We start from the raw sequence: 24,277 nt of genomic DNA on the forward strand, positions 1-24,277 counted from the left end.
TGGTTCCTCAACCCACTGCCATTGATCTCGGCCAACCAGAACTCCCACCAGTGCTACCTCACCCTATCTCTTCTCCTTCGGGAGTAGAGAACATTTTGGCCAACGGTGTCGAAGTTTTGGGCCTATACGACTCGGGCTGTTCGTTCGGCGCGGTTATCAATAAGACGCTGATTGACCCATCGGATCTCACTGGTGGAACAGTGACAATCCAGTCCATAGACCGTGGCACTCCCCCGCAGGTTCTACCTGTCGCGAGGGTGCACGTGGAGTGCAGATACGTACATGGCACCATCGACGCCGCCGTCATGGACACGCCAGTATATGACTTCATTCTAGGCTCCAAATATGTCCCTCTTGGAGAAGTCAACAAGCCATACTTTTCTCTGCCCGTCGGTAGATCGGCGAAGCAGAAACGTGGCAGCAACCAGCCGGTTGGAAGCCCTGGTCGCCACACTAATACGCCTAGTCCCGACTCATCAGCGAAGCTCAAACCACTTTTCCCTGGCATTGACACTGCTAGAAAGTCACGAGTTAAAGTGTGCCCGCGCACTCGTGAGGGTCTACTTGACCCAGGCTACTCAGCCAAAATTAAGCAACATTCCTCTGACATTGACAGTGTCAGAATGCCCCGAGGTAAGATTAACCCTTGCTCTCGTGGACTCACTCCTCTCCAGGGCTCATCAGCCACTACTCCGAATCAACCTCTCCCTGGCATTGAGAGTGTCAGGAAGTCACGAGGTAAGCCGAACCCTCGCGCCCGTGAAAACACTTCTCCCTATGGCTCCTCAGCCACCATTCCAAATCAACCTCCCCCTGGCATTGATAGTGTCAGGAAAACACGAGATAAGCCGAACCCTCGCGCTCGTGAAAACACTTCTCACCATGGCTCCTCAGCCACCATTCAATATCGACCTTCCCCTGGCATTGACCATGTCAGGAAGCCACGATGTAAGCCAGATTATCGCACTCGTGGGGACGTTCTCAGGCAGAACTCCACATTCTTTATCAGGCCACTCTTCCCTGACATTGATCGTGTCAGACGATACCGAGGTAAGCTGACTACTTACTCTCGTGAAGAAGCGCCTCACAGCGGCTTCGGAGGTAAGCCCCAACGGGCACACGTGCCTTGGGCACCCCGCCTAAGCCCCAATCACCCTCCCCAATCCGCCCCAGGAAGGAAATATAACTCATCCAATCGCCCAATCTACTCTCCCAAGCAGCCCCACATGTTTCACCCAGGTGACTACATAATCAGGGACGGGAAGTAGACCACGGACAAACTTGGACAGACTCTCCTCCTGGCATGGCTATCCCTTTATTTTCCAGATTTTTTTTTTCTAATGCTGTGATAACAACTGATCTTAAAGTTAGAGTGACATCAGTCTGCTCGCACTTTATGGATCTTTCTGCGATAGATCCATCTTGGCGGCGGCGTATGTGACAAGTCAAAAACTCGCTGTCAGAGTCGCTCTAAATTATCACAGCATTAATTATTATTTTTCCTTATTTATTTATTTTATTTTGATTATTTCACCATCCTACCCCTAAATTCTCCACCCGCCCCACCTTTTCCTCTATACCAGGCTAGACTTAGTCCACCACCTTGGAGAAAACTAGGCCAGTCCTTTCATTTATCTGCCCTTGATCGGGGAAAGATAATCACACTATCTCCTTTGTCTTATCCGCCGGATGTCTGACTGACGGTCGCGGTTGACACCGCCTTGGTTTGAATGCAAGCTAATCCTTCTCCCCCCCCCTTCTCTCACGTCTCTCTTTGATCTAAGGGATTACCCTGGTCAACACACCACGTGATATTCCAAGGTGCGGCTCCCACCTCGAGTCAAATTCACCCACGTGTAAGAAATTTTAGCCTTGGACATTTCCTGTGTCCGCCCACATTTTTCAGGCCTTTGTATATAAAGTAAACCAACTCAAATCAGACTCTCTTTCACTTCTCATTCGAGCTGAGCTATCGAGTCTGGACTATATCATTTATTCTCCCTCCTAGAGGAATACCTGGTGGTAAGCCGAACTTAATCACAAGTTCCATCTTAATTACTTTTGTGCTATTTCCATTGGATATCATCATGTGTATTTTGCTTAGTTCATTTATATTTAATTAGTGCATTGTGTATTTCTCACTGGCGTAAGTAGAAAACATAAACATGTCCTATGTATTTATTTATGTATTGCATTAATCTATTAATGCTACGTTGCTCAATTGATCGTTGATGCAACCATGTATATATTTGTACACCTTATTTTATCTCCTTTATCTCGGTTGGCCGCCTTGATAATTTTACTAGCGCACTGGTACTGCGTTTGGAGAAGATATATGAATTATCTCCCCTTTACTCATTTTACTCTAAAGAGAGTTGCGCCGCTTGAAGCATTCAAGCACGCTCCATTGTTCTCGACCCACGGTCATATGTAAACAAACCATCTAGGTCACTGACCACCGCTCATTTCACTTCCCCCCCCCCTTTCTTTCTCTATCCACCTGTGTTGTTTATTTGAGACTATTACTTCCCCTTCTATGTACATTCTTATATTATTATTTCCCCTTTTATGTACATTTCTATATTGCTACTATCTGCCATCTATTTTCCAAATCCCATTTGTCATCATCTCCCCTTTATGCTCTAAAGCAATTTTACCAATCTGACGAATGCACCTCAGTCGAGGGCATCGATAAGATGTATGAGAGACATGTCCTAACTTGTCTTTATTTATCCGCAGCCTCCCTCAGGTGTCTGCCTATTTATTTATCGGATCACTTACCTGCCTATTTGCATACTGGCCTATCTATGTGTTTAGTGCTAATCAGCGCTGCACTTGCCTAGTTGCTATCAAGAATCACCTATTGCCTAGTTACTGGATCAACGATCCATTTACCTGCAGTTGTGCTTAGTGCTATTTAGCGCTGCATTTGCCTACTGAGATCTACCCAACTCTACTACTTGGCGCTACCGGCATTGCCCGCCTATTCGACAGCCCACCTGTCAAGCTATTAGGCGCGACGTCCCTATAGAGTCAGATCTGTGCGAGACGTCATAGCTACGCCAACCCTCTGCAACTCACTGGACATATCCTGTTACTTACACTGCCCACGGCAGATCAGCTCTGCCCGCAGTAACCTTGTGCCCACGGTATCCGGCCACCCGCCATACTGTGCCCACTACAGATACTAGAACTTGGGACTGAGACTCCACAAGAGCTATATCGCCGGCGTCCCTCTATCCGCTAGAGCGCCACCTCCAGCTGCAGAACCTCAAGCCAGGACCCAGCCAGCTGCGACATCAACAGGACAACCAGCTAAGTCAGAGGACAAAGTGACATACTCTCTTATTATGTGCAAGAGTGATGATTAAACATAGAATATACTAGAGATAGATGCAAACCCTCCCCCTTTTTATTCTTATATGTATATTTATGTAAATAAATATCCTTTATTTTAACTTTTGTATCTATCTTTCATTGCTTTGTCTCGTTGCGTGTCTGCTCCCGATTCATATGCTGATAAGTGGGGGTGTGATAGCATTAAAAATAATCATCCCCTAGACATAAAACGTGCCAAACACACGTCACATTACCCCACCTGTCACAGAGGGCCGCATTCTTTTTATCCCTGTATGTCAGGTGTGGGCACCTTTACCTTTTTTTATTGAGGGCCGCATTCAAAAAATTCGAAATGGGGGGCGCCTATATTTCTATAATTGATTGACAACGTAACTACTGTACAATAACAATATAGACGCAAATACGAACAACATTCACACACGAAGCACATACACACTTACAACCAGCGCTTTATGAATTTGACTTCTATGTACTTCTCGATGACGACAGCTGATCTTGTAACACTCTGACCGAAAGAAGAATGGAGTTTTTAAACTTTCTGTTTTAGTCCTAATGGAAAGGAGATGACCACTTTGTTCAGATCTTATACAACAGTGGTTTAATGGGTGCAGGTTGTCTTTAAGTATCGTGAGTGTTTTGAAAAGGCATCTTTCATGGAAAAGCTCTTCAAGAGATGGTAGCTGTGTTCGAGTGGTATACGATGCTTTTTTAATTAATCTATTTAGTCTATGTAAAATGTTTTACATGTTTCGGATGTTCCTTCAGAGTTGAAGATAGTTTACTTCCTAGTCCAAACCTCCAGCAGGACGACGGGGGATGGGAGCGGGCAGGGTTTGAACCCTCGACCGTCGATAAATCCGAACGACAGTCCAGCGCGCAAACCGCACGCCCAGGCAGCCATCCTTGTGCAAGAGAAGTATTACCATACAAGCAGATGATGGCAAAGTTAATTAGACTACTGATAGTTGCTGTATAAAAAAGTTTAGTTATTGTTTTGTCAATTATACATTTTCTTAGCTTTCTAAGATAGAAGAGTCGTTGATGAATTTTGGTGTAAAGGTTTTGACAGTGTTCACTCCATTTCAGTTTGTTGTGGATGGTTGTACCTAGGTATTTATATTCTTGCACTTGTTCTACGGTTTGGTTATTTATCTGAATTTCTGCAATATGGCCTTTATGTTTCCTAAAGTCAATTATCACTTCTTTAGTTTTCTGAACATTTAAAAATAGAAAGTTATCTATACACCATTGGTAAAAAGTGTTAATTGTTGAATGGTACAGATTTTCGTCACCTGCAATAAGGCCAATGATTGCAGTATCGTCAGTAAATTTTATGATGGGAGTGTCAACTGATAGGCTCTGAATGTCATTTGTGTATATGATATACAATACTGGGTGAGCTTTTTTTTTTTTATCTCACTCGGGGTGGGGATGGAACAAGTAACCTTCAACACTGTCCACAAGTCCGTCACACCGTTCCACAAAGAGGGTCGTCATCAGTGTCCCGTTTGCTGGAGTGGCGACCCTCGCACGGGACAGTGGCGGTAACAGTATAGGAATATGAGACAAGTTCCCCGCAGTTAGCACTGTACTCGACCACTTGTAGCGAGTGGACCCAGGATCGGGGACGGTGCGCTGTGTACACGGCACGGCCCGGTCTGGCCCATTCAATCGATATGGCCGTCCACCGCTGGGAGCCCTCAGACACGACACGGGATGAAGAATCCCTACGTCCAGGCCTGGTTGTTAGATAAAAGCCTTTCCAACAACCAATGGGATTCACGGCGCCTTCGACGCCATCGCCATCTGGACTTCATTGAAGGTGACAGGACGCACCCCTGCGGCGCTCCAGTGCTAAACTCTCTCGTGCCTGTAATATGTACTTACAACTTAGAAAAAAAAAAGCTTGCTGTGTATAACGTTTTTAATTCATATTTATACTTAATTATACATTTACATTTTTTTTTTAACTCCCAATTTGAGAAATTACAACAAGAGTTAGCAATTTCTAACCCTAACCCTAACATTAATTTTCACAGGCATGAACGTTTTGCATCAAAAAATGTTCCCACAAATGTATAGTTGTACTTAATGTATAGTATTGAACTGTTTACACTCTTGCATAATGTTCCGGAACCGTGGAACAAAGTTACTAGTTGTTATCCTTGTGACTGCTTTCAAATTATAGTCAGTAAGCATCGATCTGTTCTTATACTTGTTTATTTTCAATAAAAACAAACTTGTACACTGCTAAACTGGCAGAAACAATGTAAAAGTTTAGCAGCATTTTTTTAAGTGTGAAAATACAGCTTCTGGCACTAATAAAACTCCCGCAGATGAAATGACTGGAACTGCTCTTATAGGTCATAATTTGCTAGTTGGTATTTTATCTGGAGTAGAATCAGATCCTGCACTAAATGGTGAGCTAAGGGCATTGAAACCCGGTTCCACGTTCTTAACGTCTAAAAATGTGCTTTCAAATTCAACAATCATAGAACCCAAATAGTTAGAAATATTTTCACCTTTCAGAAAAGGAAAATCACAAAGCCCGTTTTCACTTGCTTGCTTTGAAAACATTGTTTGAAACTATTTAACTAGCACATACAGGTCATGTGCAAACATCCCATTGCATTGCAGAAACACGAAGTCTATATTATAAATATTAGTAACCAAGTCACATCCAACGTCCTTCAAGGGACATAACAATGTCCTACTTGTTAATACTTGAATTCTTGAACAACTTGAAGAACGTACATTTCATTTCTCTAGGACTTTGCCCATGCAAGGCCAGCGGATTGTGTTACCGGACATTGGATCTTATTTTCTCCATGTATTAAAGACCGTTAGCTCTAATGAATTTGACCATTGAGATTCTAAAGTTAATAATATTATTATATTTGATATTTGTTTGCAGATTTGCGCAAACTTTCCCGTTAAAAATGTATGTTTGGGATATTGTTCTTTAATTTTTTTTAAAAAAGCTGTTTTTCTCAATCAAAGCACGGACGCCATCTTCTTACAAATTAACTCAACACTTTTAACACAGTTCTTCATGGGATTGAATGAACACTGGACTGAAATTGTGTCTTTGACTGAATATGTTTGGGAATATTACCTAGAAGAATAATTTTCATTTACTTTAAACGTTTTAGAATGATGCGTAGAGACAATGTTGCTTTCGCCTCTCCATCTGAAGTCATAAGGATCAGAAGTTTCAATCATTTATATTGATATTTAAAATTATTTTTAAAAATTCATTTTGCATTTTTTAAATATGTGTAATCTGTGGCCACAACTGATTTCTGTAGGTGTCCGCGGGCCGCATAAAATACATCGGCGGGCCGCATGTGGTCCGAGGTTCGTAATTTGCCCATTGATGGTATTAGTTTTAAACGGAAGAGAGAGAGATTTTGCTTTAGAAAATATCTATGTGTTGTACTGAAAAAAAATGGAAAGGGGCGGGTAACAATAGCAATTAGGTCTAAGTCTGTAGGGATGGTCACGATTTTATATTTTAACACATCTGCTAGTTATTCAATTTTTCCTAAGCTCAATCTGTTTCTTTTATTTTCTGTCTTTAAATTTTTTAAATATGAATCTCTTATTTATTGCCAGTATTTTCAATTTCTAGACTTTTTAGTCTGACATTTTAACTTACAAAGTCTATGTCATTATAAAACTGTGATAATTCAAGTGTTCATCACATTTTTCTGTTGTCTTCTGTACTGTGTACAAATGTTTACAACAGAATGAAAAAAAAAAAAGAAGTATCATTAAATATGAAGCAAGCAAAAGAAACATCAGTGTATGTATCGTGCTTCTGCTATTACAATGAATGTCAAAAACGAATTGGAGAGCAGTTTTATAAATAGAAATAGAAATGTCTTAATTGATCATGGAATATTATCCTTCTTTGACCAATACTTAGTTTGGTTCATAGTTGTTAAAGAAAGTTAATACCATTATATATATCAAAACCTCTAATTAGACTTTATTTAAAATTGCTATGAATATTGAAATCTGACATGAAAACAAAGGCCCACACATTCAAAACGAAACAATAGACCTGTGGGGCGATACAGTTCGGACAAAAATACTGGTACAATAGAAAGTCCATTGCGCGCCATTTTTCTCTTTCAAAATCAACGTATTTTAAGGGACTATCATTGACATATTGTTTCACAATTAAGTGATTGATTTCATGGACATAAAATATTGTCATCATGTTTAAGGGTTAATGTCCAGTTTCATTTCAAGTGCAAACAACAAAGAGTTGTATGATGACACCATACTTCCAGTCACATTTGACCCAGATGATATTGCCATAGGACATTGTCCAGGAATGCAATCCTTAAAAAGAAGCCGTCCATAACGACATAACAAGTCTGTGGACGAGATTTGGCTGTTTTGAACATAGACAGCTCGATTTTATCCTCATGTTTTCTAAACAATATCCCAGCATGCTTCTTATTTCTCACTTTATCTGTATCAGTTTGTTGAGCGTGACGTCAGTTTCAGAATTTTGATTGTTCGAAATTATATGAGAATTTCAAGGACAGAGCAGTTTGGCTTCACTTTGTCTTATTCATTGAGTGAGAAAAGGCCACAATTTTACAAATAATGCACTGGTTACTGACTTATCTACTTAGGAGGCCAGAAAAATGTTCGATCTATTTTCTGTTAAATAATGGAAATAGAATTAAATTATAGTGTTTGTATCAATATGTCAAAGTTTTCACCTAGAAGTGTCTTAGGCATATAAAAACATTTCTTTATTCATTTGAAACATCTTTAAGTCGTTTTATTCTGTGAAGAAATTGTACAAACATTAACTTTTAAGAAATTATTACTTGTCTGAGTTCTAACTAAATCAAACATAATGACATCTGTTACTAATTACTTATACAAAAAAGGTACACTACTTACATTGGAAAGTCTTTTTTTTTTAGTACATGTAATGATACAATTCAAATTTCTCAATTGTTTTGTCTCACTTCAACATCATCTTATTGCCCATATTCTTGCACCCGGGCCAACGGGTACCTTGCTACGGCACTGCTAATGGGTTCCTGACATTTAGTTGGGGAAAGTAAAGCGATTAGTCGTTGTGCTGAACACATGAACCCCTCGTTAATCGTCAGCCATAGAAACAGATGACCTTTACATCATCTGCCCTATAGATCACAAGGTCTGAAAGGGGAACGTTCCTTTACTATGTATTTATTTATTTAGGATTCATTAAAATGTATGCATTAAACAACTTTGTTTCACAAGAGCGTTCTGAGCTTTCCTTATCTCTATTCCTGCTCTGAAAGGTTTCTACTATCTTAACATTTTCTTCAGAGTTAAGGCTGTTATTTCTCTTTAGCCAGAGTTTCAACTGTAAAGCTGACTGACAAACTTAGCTGGCTGTAGACATGTAAGTAGAGTCAACAGTTAGCTGGCTGTAGACATGTACGTAGGGTCAACAGTTAGCTGGCTGTAGACATGTACGTAGGGTCAACAGTTAGCTGGCTGTAGAAATATACGTAGGGTCAACAGTTAGCTGGCTGTAGACATGTAAGTAGAGTCAACAGTTAGCTGGCTGTAGACATGTACATGGGGTCAACAGTTAGCTGGCTATAGTCATGTATGTAGGGTCAACAGTTAGCGGGCTGTAGACATGTACGTAGGGTCAACAGTTAGCGGGCTGTAGACATGTACGTAGGGTCAACAGTTAGCTGGCTGTAGACATGTATGTAGAGTCAACATGTCAGCAGCTTTGTGCGACAGTATTCAGTTCATGAAAAAGTTGCTGACCATAGACTGGACCAGGTCACGTTCTAGAGAGTTCTAGATTTGTGGAACTTTTTGGTAAGAGATCAAAGTTTTTCTCTCCCTGATATGAGCGATGTCAAGCTTTTTTGGTGTATTGTAGGTCTTATTCTGCCACTACATACCTGAAGGTAGAGAACTCTGCAAGAAATACAATACAAATAAGGGTAGAAAGTTATTCAAGTGCTTTACAGATACAGAGAGAGCGGTTATAAGTTGTATGTAATATTGGTAGACCATACTTTATCCCCCAATTCTTTATTGAAGTATCTTTTCTTTTCTCTCTCTTTCTTTAAAGAACGCGAAACATAATATTTCTCTGTTTATTTCACACTTTTTAAAGTTTTGTGTCTCGTTCAACCATTCAACGAACTATCATTTAAATAGAGAAAGCTAGGAGAGTAAACTGCTACTGTCACAACTTAAGTTACATCAATTGTCACATACAGTGTAACGTCTAATGCTAGCTAATGCTAGATCTAGACCCCAAAAAAAATTACATTCAATGTCACATGGAAAGTTACAAATAATGCAACCAATGAATGCAACATTTAATGTTGCATAGGATATCAATTATAATATAGTGTCGCATTATACATATATTCAGTGCCATACCATTAGGGGTAGCCGTCTGGAGTTAAAGCGCATAGGGGTCCAAAAATATGTTTCAAAGCAGTATATAAAATATTTATTATTGCTGTCGTTACATTTGTCAACTTTGTATCAATGATATTGTTAGATTTGTATTGCTCATTGACGACTGTTCTGGAGCAGATAGGAATTACGTACAACATTGGGGAATGGAGGGAGGAGGAGGGGCATCGACAGACCTAACGGCCCAGGGCATCTGGCACCCTCGGTATTGCCACTGCATATAATATCACTTCTAATAGCACATGCAAAGACACATTTCAAGTAAAATCTTATGTCATGCATAATGTTACATTTAATTCCAATTATAATGACACATCTAATGTAAAATCTACAGACAAGATGGCCGCCTAGTTTAACGTCAGTGTGTTAAAGTGTGGACTATTTTTATTCCCTATTTTCTGTGGGTGGTCTAAGTGACTAGACAAGTTGACATTCAATTAGTGGAGAAGCTTAGTGTTTGTAGAGTTAACACCTGGCTTGTCTACTAGGCTTTCTACGACTTTGGTTTTTAGCTGATCTATCAATGGAAGTAAGATTTGTCATTGATGGTAGTGCTTAATAGTTGAAGTTCAGGCTGGAAATATTGAAACCTGCATTACTCATCAAACAGATGACCCACTGGTGGACCCTTCGGGGGTCTAAGTTTGTGTACACACTCTAACTCTCTTTGTAATCTTGTGTATAAATCTTTATATAAACTATGTATCATTGTTCAAAAGTAAACATTTTTGATTTGTTGATGATCCCGTTCAGGATGAGGACCTCACAGTCACTGACGTAAATCCAGGGCCGGTCTTAGGCCACTGCAGCCTATGCGGCCGCAGTGGGCCCCGAACTTTCATAGGCCCCGCGCGATGTGAATTCTAGGTGTAAATTATTAAAATAAACCATTTTAACTTATTAAAGGGTTCTTGGAATTCTCCTAAAATTATAAAATATAAGAAAAAGTCATGAAAATCTCCTGAAATTATTCAAATCTTCTGAAAACAGATGCAAATTTCCTTAAGACAGACAAAATTGTCATTTCGGGGTGTCATTCAATATGGAAAACGCCAATCCTACTCGCAATTAAAAACAAACAACAAAACGAAACAACTTTGTCAGCTTTCATTTAATAAAAATGTAATAATAAGGCGAATTTTAACCAAAACAACAAGTTCAAATACTTAATTTACTTTAATAGTCACTGGCATACAAATCTAAATCTAAATCTATCTTGACCTCTTAGAAAAAAAAACAACAACGATATTTTGCTAGTCGATAGTTGGAAAACTTCTATCTACTGTAAAGTTAATTTAACAGTGATTTTGTACTTAGCAAACTATAAATAAAATGCAAAGACGAATTTTTTTTCTAATACAAAATCTTAATTTTCACTTATTACCCTTATTGCAACGCAAATTAGGCCCCGCGCAATCCGTTTCGCATAGGGCCCCGCAACCTGTAGGACCGGCATTGCGTAAATCTGACCCCTACGTTAACAGAGGTAATAGAGTGTAGTGTACATTGGAAGGAAAATTTAAGAATAATTGAACTCTAAATAAACAATAAACTCTGAGGAGTCCATTAATGAACAATGTTTAAACACTTCGTATTATTAATAAAAGTTAGGACATATTTCAATAATAACTACATTCTAGATTGAAGTAATTAAGTTTTGAATTTTTAAAACTTACAACACGCTTAGCAAACATAAACTTATCAGCTTAATAGATATTTTGTATTGTAAACCACATCTTATAATCACGTGATGGTTTGTAAACAATGTCCATACAACTAACGATTGGAACCCTAGTAACATGTCCATTGTGGTATCAGTTGAACACAAAGGTCGTGTGCCAAATATGCACAAGGTCTTGCTACAATTTCGAGGAAAGCAATATTTATTCGTTTGTATGTATCACTAAAATTTGTGTAGTGCCCATATAAAAAGGAGAGGCCATCCATCTTCACATTGCTACCATTTATTGAGTTATCTCTCTTCTTCTCTAACGTTTATTATTGGAGATTTTGCATGATGGGTGAATAACTAGCACTAGCTTGATTCATTTGTGGACTGTCTGGATCTATCTGTACAAACTATGTGGGCAAACTTGATACGCTATGAATATTTAAAAAAAATTAAGTTAATAAATGTGTGCATTTTTCAGCATTAAAGAAATAAATTAATTAATTCTTCTGTTTCTAGTACGAAATATTATTAATATGGGGAGAGAGGACGGCGTTGAAGTCACGTCTATGACGAGGAGAAACTAGATAGATATTTGAAATAAATAAATTAAAGAAATACACACAGAATATAGTTTACACCGAATGAAAATGTATTAATTATTTTTAATTAATCGTGCTATTAATTTATAATATATCTATTGGCCTCCTTCAGGCGTACAACGACTATGGTTCATCTCGCACACTTTATCATACGGCTGTGAAGTCCTATTTTGGAGAGACACTCCCGTCCACATATATTGCATGTCAAAGTGTTGACCAGTTTTTGTTGAGCCAAAAGCAAGTTGCCCGTACAGAATGATTTTCGGGATGCGATTGTCCTTCATCCGGCGAACATGTCCGAGCCGGCGCAGGCGGCGTAGCCTAAGGACCGTAAAGATGCTTGGAAGGCCCGTTCTCGCGAGGATCTCAGTATTACACACTCTTTCTTTCCGTGTTATTTTTAAGATCCTTCGAAGGCAGCGCTAGTGGAATGAGTTTAGTTTTCTCTCTTGGTTTGTGTAGGTTGTCCCTGAATCACTGCTGCACATTTGGTGAGCTTCTGGTTTTCCCAAACTCTAGGTCGGAGTCTAGCAAAGGTTGATGCGGCTTTCCCTATGCGTTTTTTATCTTCTCTTCTAGAGACAGGTCATCTTGAATCACTGGCGGATCCAAGGGGGGGGCGGTCCAATTTATATGTAGAAATCACAGCTTGCTAACAGAATCAATTGAATATCTATATGATTAAAACTTGTTTTTGGTATTTTAACCGATCTTTATATTATGTCGTTCTCCTGTTGGCCGATGGGGTGGGGATCGAATACCTCTACTGCTCCTCCCACTTAAAACCTTTGAGTGGGGGGGGGGGCGGTCCTACTTTTTGGAGAAATCATAGTTTGTGAACAAAATTAGTTGAATTAATATATAAATTTTATATTATGTCGCTCTCCTTCAGGTATTTTTGCCGATTCGGTGGGGTAGGGGGGGGGCGATGCATGTACTACCCTCCCCACTCTAGCCCTCTAAGTGGGGGGGGGAGCGGTCCTATTTTTATGGAGAAATCATTGTATGTGAACAAAATTAGTTGAATATGTATATAATATAAACTACGTGAACCCATTGTATATTATGTCGCACCACACTTTAATCTCAAATGTTATCGTAAGTAAATATAAAATGAAAAAGAGTTGTACCAGGTGGGAGGGGCGATACATGCAATCACCTTCCCCCCATGGGACAAACCAATAATTTTTCTTTTTGTATTATAGTAAAGAAATTACAAAATAAATACAATATGTCACTAATATAATTTATACATGCTATAAAATTAAATTCTTTTATCGAGTCGCCCCAACCCTATTCTTTAATGCCAAATGCAATCATTAGCAGAACTTATAAAAAGGAGTGAGGATTAATCATTTTCACTCTATCGCCACTCCCCTTTCCAGATAGAGTTTATGTAATTGATGAGCTCTAAACCCAGATAATCTTTTCCTAGTCGCCTTTTTCCTACCTTTAATCAATCTGATATTTTTCTAGTTAAATAAGTTTTGGACTATAACTTACAATTTATGCTGAAATTGTATTGAATATTATTTATCGAAAAAGATTTTTTCGGCTTCGATCCTCAAAGCAAAAATCTAAATATGTGGGGTATCTTATCTTTTCAAGGAACAAATCGCTTGTATTTGCAATGTAGTAAGGGCCTATAAATTTATATTAGAATATTTTTCAACATTATTCAAAAGGTCCTTTATAATAGAATGAATAATGAGCTTTAGGTCAGGAGAATGCGTTTCTTCAGTGAAGAATGCAAGAAAACGCTTTTATGATTGGGCTTCGACCCGAACCCCACTGATAAATAATGAGCTGTAGATGTAGGGAAAATGTGTTAATGCAGTGAAGAATGCAAGAAAATGTTTTTTGCGTCGGGGCTTCGCCCCGAACCCCACTGATAAATAATGAGCTATAAATGTCAGGAGAATGCGTTTCTTCAGTGAAGAATGCAAGAAATCGCTTTTGGCGTCGGGGCTTCGCCCCGAACCACACTGGGGAGTCTTACAGCGCTCCCCCAGACCCCCAAGATTTCAAGAGAAAGGCCTCAACATGACTTTTTTTTCTGTTCGCCGAAGGTTGAAAAACAGTGCTCTCTTGTATTCTCATATATATGTTTGACATGCCTGGTCTAGATCTATTATAAATTGAAAGCCTGGGCATTGTCTATGACCACCTTGCATGCGGCCCGCTTGGCCACCTCAAAAAGTATCCAAATAATGTTAAACTATTAAGCTGGAAAATAAAAAGATGACAAGCTACTGGAATTGAAAAATAGTATTTGTTAAACTGAACAACGAGATTGAGACTGCAGTGAACGCCAGCTACATTTTTTTCAAACTTAATTGCCAGCCATAGCAAATCATTTAGTGAAATGGATTTTATGAAGGAGTGTATCGTTAAAGCTGCCGAAGTAATTTGTCCAGAAAAATCTGAAAGTATTCAAAGAAATAGTGTTAACTAGGAACACTGTGGCAGATATATTAAACGACATACCAATCAGCTCGCGTGAACAATCAAAGAACAAAAAAGTTGATTTTGAATTCTTTTCATTGGCTCTCGATGAGTCAACTGATGTAACGGGTGTAGCACAGTTGGTTATATTCATAAGGCCCTGTGAGAGGAAATTTGAGATGCATGAGGAGCTACTTGTTCTATGCATAACGCTACAACAAGCGAGGATGTTTTTGAGAAATAACAGGTTATATTGCAGTACAATTTACCTTTGGTAAAGTTAGCTACGGATGGCGCACTAACCATTATGAAATGGTTTTGATGCAAAGCTACTTGCAAAAAAAAGAGAGACTAATGCTAATTTTAAATTTGCTCATTTTCAGTGCACCATTCACCAAGAAACATAACGCACAAGGCAATTACAATTCCAACATGTCATAAGACTGGTTTCAGTCACTATCAATTTTATTTGTGCCCGTGGCTTAAATCATCGCCAATTTTCAATGTTTTTGAATGACATTGGACACGAAATTTGCTGGCTCTCCTGTCATAAAGAATTGAAGAGATTTGTTGTACTGCGTGAAGAAATTGTATTGTTTCTGAACATGAAAGGTAAACCTGTTGAACATTTCCATACTGACGAATGGGTTCAGGATTTGGCATTTGCAATTGATCTCACTGGTCACCTGCAAGACTTGAATTTGAAACTTCAAAGTAAAGACTAAATTGTCACAAATGCGTGTGATCATGTGAAGTGCTTTCAAACAAAATTACAACTGTGGATAAATCAAATATGAAGAGAAAATCTTGTTCACTTCTCAACGTGTCAGGAACTAAAAATATTAAATACGGCTACAACATTTGGTAAATATGTCTTACACCTGGAATCGTTAGTAGATGTTCCACTGGCCGTTTTCATGACTTCGTCTGATACGAGCAAGAATTTTCGTTGTTTTCATTGGCTCATGAAAATGCTGCTGATAATGTGCAACTAGAGCTGATAGAATTGCAGTTAGATTCTTTGTTAAAAACGATGTATAAAGAAATGGCTGCGCCAAAATTTAGTTATTTACCTAAACGGTACGTTTAATTACGAAAATTCTCGCTATTTTTGCAAGCACTGATCTCTGTGAGCAGTTCTTTTCTATAATGAAAGCTACAAATCACCTCCACGTTCGAGATTATCTGATCAAAATTTGTCGTCAGTGATGATAGTGTCAGTGACAAACAAACTTCCACCCGATATTAATAAACTTGTATCCCAGAAAAATGTCAAGCATCAGGACAAACAATGAAATGCGCAATCATAGTAATTTTTAATTGTCAAATTGTACTAGAAATTTAGCTCACCAAGGGACATGTATACCATTAATTATTGTATTCTATTGTATTGTTTCTAATTTACATAAAACTAGTAAGCAACTGATTTTTGACTGCGGCCCCTCAGGATATAGTAAGTTTTTTATGAGGCCCATACACCTTAACGAGTTTGACATGCCTGATCTAGACTAACAATAATAAATTTGTGCTAGTGGAAATATTTTTATAAATTGTTTTTGTTTAGCGGATCTGACATGCTTATAGACTGCTCAGTGCAATAAGTCCAATCATTTTTGTGGCTCAGTTTTGAGGGTGAAGGGAGGGAAGTATCTGGGAAAGGTTTCAATTTACATTTTTTACAAATATGTTTGGAGTCTGTATTCCAACTAGAGGTCTCAAGCCACTGAGCTAAATAAATACTTAGAAAAGTAAACTTTTTTTTGCTTAAAAACTCTAGTTTGTTTGTTTTTATCGAAAAAAAAACCTGTTTTCTCACACACGGCTTATCTTCCATTAACTTGGACATATAACAAAATTATTTAATTATGACTTATTGATTAACTAATTGGTTATTTTTTACATACATTTATTCATGTTTTGTCATTGACAATGAATATCTCTGCAAAGTTTTAACTTGATCCGAGAATGGGAAGTCGGAGAAATAATGTATACATGATTTCACCAAAAGTGAGTTGATAGAAGCTTGTCAAAAAAAAAGGGCCACTAGCTAGCTGTAATAGCGTATATTTGAAAATGAAGTATTATTCTTCACATATTTACTTGGCTAGAGTGATCTCTGAATTGAGCGTCCTTTACATTACATATATAATTATTTATTTTAAACTCTTTTCCAATCTTCCTCGTTATTCATTAATTTTTCCTTATATCACCTCCACATTCTTTTTGTCGCTTTCCCTTCTTTATGTATGCAATAACAGTAACAATAACAGACTGGATCCTACAATGGAAATTAAAACAAACGATAGATTGCTGTGATTATCTTTAATAAAAAAAAAAGAAGATCTTCATTTGACAAGTCCTGTAGCACTGTAATTTAAACCAGATAAAGCTCCACTGTGGACATGATCTACCCACTTCCAGCTATAGCCCAGGATATTGACCTGGGCCCCACTGCTCCCTGGACACGTACTAACATTGTATGTAAATTTGGTTATAAAGCTGTGTGAATCATCTTCCCGAATCTTGGCCATCCATCGTCCGATTGTGATTTGCTTCGGACATCCATGAGGGTGGGATACTATAAAGGCAAGCTTGTCCTCGTCCCTTGTCCGCCTGTATTTGGTGTAGACCTTGTCTCTGAGCTCATTGCAACGCTCAATCATCGAGCACAGTGTAGCTGCCAGAATGTCATCACAGGTCACGCATCGTAGAAGGGACCAGTCTTCTTTTTGAAATACTTGACCCAAAGTGACCTTGTCCAGAATGACCTCTGGGCAGTTGTCTTCGTCGTAGAACAATCGAAAGGAGGTGTGGTCTGCCTCAGCCTCATCGTAGACGACATGCCTCGCTGTCCAAATCACTATTTCCCACCAAACGATTTTAGGCGTGGACGACCCTTGACACCTACGACACGTGCAGGAAGTGACGTTGAGCTCGTGCATATCTCCGTACTGACTCCGCCCATTATTGTAGCTTACAATCTCACGTATCCTTCCCGACCCCACTCTAGTGCATGTACTTCCTCTCAAATCAAAGTAAGGGTAAGGGGCTTTAGAATCCGGCCAAAACTCTTGCCTCTGTGGGCTGGTCAGCTTGACATCCACTCTGACGGTCAAATCTGCTTCAGCTTTGATGACATCCAGTAGATCCTGGTCACGATGGCCATCAGGTAAATGCTGCAAGTTGAATGCTGCAACAGGTATAAAATCAACGTGTCCTGGATTCTTGGTGCAATTAGAGCGATGCTTATGGAGATCAGCTTCAGCACCTTCAGACTCCTGGAGTTCTGTGTGACCTGGGGAAAAAGAGATTTTCTTAAGTCTGTTATTTATCAAAGTTTCAAGCTATTGTAGTGTACTTTCTGAGCAGGCTTATCATACAATGTTGTAATAAGCCTTCTATTTCAGTGTCAAAACATACATGGCATGAGTCTATCTAAACAATTAGAACAAGTGCAAGAGACAATGTCACCATAAAGTAAGTCGAGCCATTGAACTGAGGATTCTTTCCCTTGGCTTGTGGCAGCATCTAAGTGTAATCAAAAGATTGTTCTTATACATGCAGTTCAAAGAAAACCTTTTTAAAAACAATTAAAATTAGACTAAATTTGTATAACAATCTAGAAACTGGCATGGATACATTCGAAGCACCATCCAATTTCTAATTACTATCTATGTATTTTCCAAACCTGTATCTTGAGATCCAGATGTCCCAATAGTTGACTCCATGTGTTAAGAATAACTGTAGCAAACATAAAAAAAAAATAAACGTTTTCATAGGTAATACAAATCTAAATATGTACACAAAATGCTTATATACATCCCTGACTAGTAATAGACATGAACTAGTTGGTAAACAGCACTTAAGAGTATTTAGTTACTTTGAGTTAACATATACAGTCCTATGCATCGGATATTTCTCGTATCAGAGACTTTAGTGGGTAGCGAGTAGGGCAACCCATGGTACAAATATTCGTTGCCCTGATATGACTCTCACCCAGGACCCCGCGCACAGCTAAGGTTGCCTCTGCTTGTATTGCTTATTACGTTTACATTATTATCTTGATCGAACCTTTTGCCAAATAATTTAAACACAGAAGTACAAGGCACTCATTTTGTGATGTAGTTTTTGTTTTTTATAATCCGAACAAAATGGCCAGAAAGTGAACAATATTGTAAGAATATATGTCATTGCGGCATAAGGAGAATTTTCTTTCAATTATTTTTTCTAGATGCAAATATTGATTTAAAACTGATTTCATCTTTGTGTCTGGACTTTGGTTAAACAGAAAAGAAATTGTGTACTTTTAGCAGCTCTCGTTGGGAGAAGTCTCTATTGCTTTTGTCCTTAAGTCTATCACATTTAAATCTGAAATACAAAAAAAGAGATGTTTAGAGTTTAGACTGTGATATTTTCATCTCCAGTCCATTAATATTAATTGATACTTAGAAGTATGCCACGGGCATAAGATAAAGCTTATCTAACAGAAAGAACCGCAAAATCCCTGCCATATTTCTCAATACTGCAGAAATAACTTACTTTTTCTAGATCAAACAAAATTAACTAATTTTTTTTTTCGATTAGTGTATTGTCATCGAGTATGAATAATTATGTAAAATTTCAGATTGAAGGAAAGTGGGAAATAAAACGTGTACAATACATAATAAGGAAAATAACTCAACATACACATTAACATTTCCCAGTAACTAGCATTTACTTACCTACCAAAAAATAATTAATTACAAATACATAATTAATAAATTGATTAATGTTTTCATTTATTAATGGTTAGTTAGATAAAATAAATAATTGTTGAAAAGTTTCAACTTGATCGAAGACTAATGTATGCAAACATTTTACCAGGCAGATAGACATATTATATTGGTCTAATCCAACTAATTATATACGCAGTTGTGTGATGCTCAGCTGATTATAATGTCTGTACAAATATCTACATTTAGGCTTATACAATCTTTCAAATAGTCTTACTGGACGAGACGGTACAGTTTTATTTTTCTATTTTAATCCAATGTATTTATACGATGCTACAAAACAACACACCCACACACACCCACACAGACGGGAACCAAAGTAGTTCAATTTGTTTCTCAAACTTCAACCATCTGTTCTCTTAGCCTACACACACACAACGTAACACACAACTGTGTACTGGCAGTTACATTTTAACATTCACACCACGTAACTTCTTATTTGTAACTAACTACACAATAACATACACGAATGTTGATAGACTTACTGGTGTGTAACTTAAAATCTATTTATATCCTCAGTCCAAACATGAGCCTTGGCTCCTCAAGCAAACTTTTCTTTACGCATTAACGTATAAACAGGACACACAGACTTCTTTCCTGTGTTGTGACGGTACAGTCAGGGGTGCAACAATATTTTTCTAAGAAAAAAACTTCTCGCTGGCTGGAAATGTCAATGTCACAGAAGAAGGTTCTCAAGAAGTACCAATGGGAGGGGGCACAATTATGTCATCACTTTGGACAGGTTGAACTCTTTTCAGTTAACTTAAAAGCTCATTGAATTTCAAATTCCATTGGAATCCCACAAAAACTTGACATTCTGAGTTGATTTTTACAAAGCTAATATCAAGTCACTCTGTCTGTCTGTCCGGTAAAAAGTGTTTATACGTTATTTCTCCCACACCCAATCTCGGATCAAGCTGAAACTTCGCACAATTATTCATTGACATATATAAGATATAAATCAATACAAAATTTAACCAATTAGACAATTAAGCAAATACTTCAGAATTCACAGATATGGCTAAATCTGTTGGGTTTAGTCACCTTAAATAATTGTTAACTCAATTTCTCAATCACCAATTCTCCAATCAGGTTGATACTTTAAACAATTATTTATTGTACCTAACAAAACATGAACCAATAAACACAAATACTCAATTAGTCAATTAATTATAGGTAATTAATTATTTTGTTTGATATCGATTAAGAGAAACAACTCGTACATTATTAGTAGACATAGTTTTACGGACGGCATTTTTCCCCGTTAGATAAGCTTTGTTATTTGTTTTTTAAGGACTTTTTTTTATTTTGCTTGTTTTGTATCTGGAATAACTTTGATTGAGTTCTACAGGTTACAAATTACTCGCACTATGCTAGCTAAATAAAGTCTGCAGAGCTTGCTACTTTATAGTTCACCTTCGATGTTATTTATGCATTGTACTAACAACCAGTTACAATTTCACTTCTAGATCTATCTGCAGACTTCTATCCTACCAGTGATAATTGAACGTACAAGGTAATCTTAGGCTGTAAATAATAGGAGAGAGCTCTAGCTATAGACTCAGATAGAGACATGGCAATACTCCGCCGTTGGATCAGCATTGATAAGAACAAAATTCTTAGAAGCACAGTGTTTGTTTCAGTAAAATCAAGTCTTCGGAGATAGCATGAAATAGTAATTTCCTTGAACCCACCTTTCAAGGCCTGGAAACGAAAGATAACTTATCTGTCGAGTTTCTAATACATTTCATAAACAAACAGTTAAAAGTTTTGCTAATTATTAGCGCCACCGAAAAGGGAATAACCACTGTTATTTTCATATGGTCAGTCCGTCCGTCCGTCCCGCTTAGATCTAATAAACTAGACCATTTATTGAAAATCCGACATCATGATATTTTGGATCTTTCAAAGTTCTGCTGCAATAGTTGTTTTTTTTTTTAGTTTCCTGAATGCGAAAAATTGAAATTTTAGCGTATAATAGTCTATGAGAGCAGTTTTTTCTTAAAAATACAACATATTTTACCATCACAAAAGAGATACAAGACACCGATAGCAAAGACAAACAGACACAAACACTCTTTTGTTCCCCTGGCAATCAAATCATTAAATAAGAACAATCTGGTATAAACTTTGTCACATGTAAATTATGAGTGAGTCTGGTGTGAATGTACACTTTGGTTTCTTATAGTTATAGTGTTTTTTGTTTGGTGTAATGCACAAATTGTAAAACAAATTTCCTTACGGATAATAAAGATTCTTCTTCTTCTTATTATTATTTCAAATTTGTAATTTATTTATCGGAAAGGCCTAAGACCTTTTGTCATAAGGTTATTTTTTAAAATATATTACTAAATTAAGGACTTTCTTTCATATCAGCTACTTATAACTTAAACAAAATGCTCATGAAGTGAATATAAGTTAAAACAACAACAGTTTTTCATATGATACGCGTAAAGCACCATCCCAGTATGTAGCCACTAGCAGAGATACAACAGAAACGTTTCTTCGTTGAGGCTTTGAATGAGAGATTGGCCCTTTACAACTAGATAATCATTTCAAAACATCAGTTAGACCAGGTTCACATTGAACTAAATCTTCATATATATCAGTTCATTGATTACATATGAATATGAACAATGTAATAATGATAACATGAATATATATCCATATCATGTGGTATCAAGTCGTGAGTTAAACTAGAATCACTATCAACACGTGCATGTCTCTCGTTTTGTATCAAAGGTAAGGAGATAAGTGTCAGGTGGGTTTTGTCCTTGCGCTCATCTAGGGTATGATGTACTTCGCCGGGCTCCCCACCTGAACAGTGTTTATTAACTTTATGCCGGGGTTATAATTTAGCCTTGGCTTGTCTGCCTGGGCACCCCTAACAGTCTAGTAATCAATTTATGCAATAAATATCTAGGAACGAATAAACCAAATATTAACGTATACTAGTGAATAACAATATTGCATATAACAACAAAGGTTTAATGAGTTAATGATATATATGATATTATGAGGCATACATTATGAATAAATATCAATAGCAATTACAGATTACATTCAAAGGACTATAGCACACCTTAATCTCAGTGCCGTAGTCAATCAGGCCTCACAACGCCAACCCAACGTCACGGGCAAAAGTCAACTACCAAGCCTACAACTCAGACTTGACTCCAGCAGAGTCCCAAGCCTGCGTCCCTAGATAAGAAAAATACGCACTCCTTTGATACCGCCATTCTCACGATTATAAGAGAAACGATTTTAGATCTATGACATGTAAAAGATTGTAAAATAAACTAACTTACCCAATACTGGGGAAGAACACCACACAGATAACTCAATCTCAAGGCACACCAAGAGAACAATGACACCAATATAGCGCATCCTTAGGAACAGAACTAATAAGACCTTATGGTGCTCAAACGAAAATACCCTACAAGATGCGCACGACACTAAGGTTGTAGATTGTAGATAGTAATAGTTTGTAGTTTATATCAGAAACTATTAACTACAAACTTAGTTCATAGTTTCTGATATTCTTTCTAAAAAATATTGAAACCTGCCTTTTTACCTTTCTGAGTGGAGCACTTCGAGGACAGATTTTCCGTTTGTGTCTCCACATAAACTGTCTTTGTAATCTTGTATTTCTTATTTTAGGTTTTTCAAAGTCGGAGATTTAATGATGGAAAAGTAATGTTTGATGAAAATATATTAAAAAAATGAATGTATGTATTTTATTTCGTCATAAAAATTCTACTTCCGCACTTCGTTTAAAATGTGTCCAACAAGGACGCCAACTGTAATTTACCTAATACAAATGTTAAAATAGACATTTATAATGCATATTGTATTTTGTGTTATAGTTATGTATTACATTTGGATGGAAATTAAATTATTCAAATTAAAAATCACAACAGAAAATCAGAATTTTGATCTTGTACATGTAGTGTAGTTTCTTATCAAAGAAATCAAATGCCGAACTGGGAGTCGAACCCTTAGTAAGGTTGTGACAGAGCGTCGCATGAGGTTTTGTTGGACATGTTCTCCGACAAAATGAATTACGCATAATAAGAGTTGCGATGACATCCTAGTACAACTTGGAGCCACACATTCATGAAGATCCTCATAGCAGGTGGGAAGAGGCTTCAGACATTACCAGTGACAGATTTTTGTGGAAACAGCTTGCCGGAAAATGCGCCGAACGGCACGAGAGGGTCTAAGTCAGTAAGAATAGCACATTAGGTTTTTGAAATAAAACTTTTTAATAGCAAGATAATGCACTGTAGATACCTCAGAATATGCATTTTGTTGGCTTTCAATACAAGTTTTCCACTAATTCCAGGAAGAACCTATTCTAGGGCACAATAAACGTTTTCCGAAAGGGTCAGAATGTAATAAAGATTAATTATGTACACACACCCCCAAAACCCTCCCCGAAAAAAAATCATGGCTACGCCCATGATATATACATATATAATATAGAAAAACAAAGCACCTGGCTGTGATGGGCTTTCGGCTGAAATATTTAAAATGGGTTGTGTCGCCCTAACTAAAAGGCTTACAGACTTGTTCGCTATATACTGGGAAAAGTGCATGATCCCACCTGAGATTCGAGAATCCGTAATCATATCCCTATACAAAAAGGGTGACGAGTCTAACTGTTCCAACTATCGAGGCATTACACTTCTGTCAGTAGCAGGAAAGATTTGCTCGAGTATTGCTCGACTGACTTACCCACTCTTTAGTGGACGAGGTGTTATCTGGGAGCCAATGTGGCTTCAGAGCAAGTAGAGGTACGTCTGACATGAGATTTATTTTGCGAAAGTTAAAAGAAAAAGGCAAAGAGCAGAACCTAAACCTATACGCTGCCTTTGTGGACCTCACCAAGGCTTTCGACACGGTCAGTCGCGATGGTTGTGGAGGATTTTGGCCAGGCTGGGATGCCCACCTATGTTCCT

The 24,277-nt window shown here is 37.8% G+C and overlaps 1 long non-coding RNA gene across 1 annotated transcript; it reads right to left on the minus strand.

The window, feature by feature from the left end:
• Nucleotides 1–22,288: 22,288 nt before the first annotated feature.
• LOC129928441 (uncharacterized) lies at nt 22,289–22,793 on the minus strand. Its single transcript, XR_008779986.1, has 2 exons — nt 22,625–22,793; nt 22,289–22,517 (listed from the first exon to the last, which is right to left on the minus strand). It is a non-coding gene; the product is annotated as an uncharacterized LOC129928441 (long non-coding RNA).
• Nucleotides 22,794–24,277: the final 1,484 nt, after the last annotated feature.

Source organism: Biomphalaria glabrata, chromosome 9, assembly GCF_947242115.1.
Source record: "Biomphalaria glabrata chromosome 9, xgBioGlab47.1, whole genome shotgun sequence".
Classification (NCBI taxonomy): domain Eukaryota; kingdom Metazoa; phylum Mollusca; class Gastropoda; family Planorbidae; genus Biomphalaria; species Biomphalaria glabrata.